This window comes from Phaseolus vulgaris, chromosome 1, assembly GCF_000499845.2.
Source record: "Phaseolus vulgaris cultivar G19833 chromosome 1, P. vulgaris v2.0, whole genome shotgun sequence".
Classification (NCBI taxonomy): Eukaryota; Viridiplantae; Streptophyta; class Magnoliopsida; order Fabales; family Fabaceae; genus Phaseolus; species Phaseolus vulgaris.
The window spans coordinates 21,260,985-21,264,726 of record NC_023759.2 but is presented as its reverse complement, the minus strand read 5'-3'; positions in this window follow the sequence as shown (position 1 = coordinate 21,264,726).

Sequence of the window (3,742 nt, the reverse complement as noted above, 5' to 3'; positions counted from 1 at the left end):
TATTCAATATAATCAAAGCTCAACAATTTAAATTATACATACATGACGAGAAAATCATTTTGAAAATTCTCTATGAACCCTCTTATCTATCACAGAGGATGACCGTGTATGACTTCTTAATTGACTTCGTATAACATCTCTAAATTCTCCAAATTAAATAAATAATAATTACATGGTTAGTGTTCAATTGCGGATGGATCATAATAAGTTATAAAGTCAAAGTACTTAATGAAGAAAAGGGTCAACTTGGGCACAATTAGTCAATATATGACGATGTGTTTGTAACTTTTCCTTTGTTGATAAAGAGAAAAAAGTAAAAGACTCAATTGGTTTTCCAACAGGTGGAAACAAAGTGCTTACAGTAGATGACATATTGTCTGGTTCATGATGAACATGCCTTATTTAATTAAATACAATCTCAATTTCATTTAAATATCTTGAACAAAAGGTTAAAGACTCTTTAGCCATGTAGCCTTCATCTATTGAGCCTTCTGGTTGTGCCTTGTTACGCACATAAGACTTCATTTCTCCTAAATATCTCTCAATGGGGTACGTCCATCTATATTGGACAGGTCCTCCAAGATTGGCGTCTTCCACCAAATGCCTAATCAAATGAACCATGACCATAAAAGTGCAAGAGGAAATAATATCTCCATATGACATAATGTGAGAACAACTCTATTTTACAATTGGTTAAGTTCATCCACTTTCAAAACTTTATAGCTTAAGTTTTTAAAAAACGAACATAAATCAATCAAAACATAACACATTTTTTTAGGAAGTGTCTTTCTCATTTCTAAAGGTAGAAGTTGCTCCATCAAAACATGTGAATCATAAATTTTCAATCCTCCAAGCTTACATTGTTTGGCATCAACACATTTACTAATCTTACTTGAGTAGCCATCTAGAACAATGATGTTCTTTAATCTTGTCAGAAATGTATGCTTATTTTCTTTTGTCAATGTATATATAACAGGAAGATATCTTGATGAGAATCAACTAAAGGTGGCTTTTTATAATGAAGAACAAGATCATTCGCCTTCACATTTAAAGTTTTTCTTGTTAATCTTTGCAAAAGATAAAGCCCAAGCCCAAGCCCAAGAAGGCCAAAGCCCACAAAAGCCCAAAGACCATCCCATGAAGGGCAAAGCCAAGTTTTAAATAAATATTGTTTAGAAAGGTGCTTAGGGGGAAACATTAGAAACCTCTATTGTTAAAGCATCTTTTAGTCTTTAGTTAAGAGTCTTAGGGGGGGTGTGTTAGTAGATAGGTGTAGGAGTAAATAAGGAGGTGCCAAAGTGAGAGAAGGGATCACACCTTCCTCATGCTTTGTTTTAGGCGCAAATTCTAGAAGCTTTTTAGGAGGGAGTTTTTTTGAATTTGTGTAGCTTACTTTTCAGCACCTTAGGCTATAAATAGAGGTGCTCTCTTTGTAAAAATTCAGATTGGAATTAATCTAAGAAAACTCTACTCAAATTTTGAGTGAACTTTGGAGAGCTTTGAGCCTTCTTCTCTAGTCTTATCTTGATGGATCAATGGAGTCCTCAAGTGGCGGCATCACTCTCATCTAGGAGCATTCCATACTTCTAGTGGCGAGATCATCCATCCTCCTTCCATCTTCATGAGCATTTCTTCTCTCCTTCCTTTCTCCTCTTTCATTTGTTTTTGTTAGCTTGTGTTCTTGAGTTTGGTTTGGTGTTCTTGCTGTTTTTATGAGTATTTTGGTTCGGCAGTTTTATAATTCTGTCCATTCATCTTGTTCCTTTGCTTTTCTTATTCTTTTGTTCGGTTCAATTTGACTAAAATTGGTTCATCCAAATGAGTTTGGGATTTGGTACTAGTTTTTGGTGAGTTCTTGTCTTAGAACAATGATCCAACTCTAAGAAAAGTGCCTCTATAATGTCCAACTCAAGGTGATTCCTAAGAAGGTCAAGAACCTTTCTCTATATGGCTAGTGGAATCACATCATATCTATTATTTTCATTAGGACAAAGATCAGGTTTAACACTTTAATCTTATAAGTCCTTTCTTCTCTTTAGGTTGTCCTTTGATTTTTTACCTTGGTTCAATAATGTATACACCATATTATCACATACATTTTTTTTCAATGTTCATAACATCTAGATTGTGGTGCAATAAATTGTTTACCTAATAAGGAACTTCAAAAAATATACTCCTTTTGCCTATTGTAGAGGACCATCAATAGGTTGGCAATCTCTACATTATCTTTTCCCCAAATCCTTAACTTTTGGTTCTTTCCCAAATATGATATTGACATTCTCAACTTGTCTTAAGACATCTATTCCTAATATTATCAAAGGAGAATTTCTATTTTCAACACTTCCATCAAAATGAATGCGGGCAAATCTAAATTTGTGTCTTGCATTTAAGCAACGTCGATGATTCATGAAAAAAATTTACCCTGAATCTTCTTAGCAGTAGTGTAAAAATTATACTAGGGTAAGCTAAACTAGTATGTGTATTCCACCCAGATAAGGTTCCAAGACCAGGAAAATCACTAATGGTCTACAATATAGCTGCATGCATATTAAACACTTCATTGCTATATAAATCAAAAGTTTTAAGTCCATTGTTCCATAGCTCTTTTAATTCTTTAATTAATGGCATTAAATACACATCGATATCATTTCCGAGTGCTCTTTTACTGGGAATGGTCATGGAAAGAATGAATGAACTCTTCTTCATACACATCCAAGAAAGAAGATTGTAGCATATGAATACAATAGGTCAAGTACTTTGACTTGTACTTAAATCACTAATTAGATGACATTATTGATTAATATAATTAAGGTTTTAATTATGTCACTTAACCCATCCTTAAGTCTACAACAGATAATAATAATAATAATTGAATCTAAGAAAGTTAAGTTAGTAGAAATGGTTGAAACGTCACAATTAAAAGATATACATAAAGAAAATAACACAAAATTGCACTGTATTAATGCATATTGTAGCTTTTGTATTCCTCTGCTACCTATTATTTCTCTTTTGGTATGTCCCACAAGTTTTGTCAAAAACATTTATCATTGTAAAAGATCAACAAGTTACACAATTTTCTTTTCTTTTAAAAACTTTATATCATCACACTTTTTATATTATATATGCACTTCTTAAGGTTAAAAAACACTTATATTCCTAATAGGAAGAGTCAAATGGTGAAAAAAAGAGGATGATTAAATATCGTTTCGAAAATTTTTAAGGAGTGTTGTTGTAATTTGTTCTAAAAATATATATTTTCAACTTTAGTAAAATATTTCTTCTTTTAATTCCTTACCCAACATAATTCTAAAACTTTATGTGTGACAAAGGCAACTTTATCTTATTTTTCTTTTTCAAACCTTGCTTCCATCTTTTTCATAGTAATGATTATGTAGCTTACGTTTTTTCCTGTCTCCTTATTCTTTCTCTTTCTTTTTTGTATTCTCTCTCTCTCACTTCAATCTCTTTTTCTCTCTAACACAAACAAACAACACAAGGCACACCATTCCTACCCTATATTACTTCCTTATAGGGTCCCGATATGTTGAGACCTTCTGCACATAACACACATTTGACGTTGCAAAGGTGGCATAGACGTGGCAGACTCAGATAGCGTTGCGTGACATGGAAAAGTGAGATTGCGTTCGGTGATGTGGCAACTTTGAAAGGGCGAGTTTTTTTTACATCAGTTCTTAGTGATAACCGGTGTAATATATTGTAGTTTTTAGTCATACACCCATAT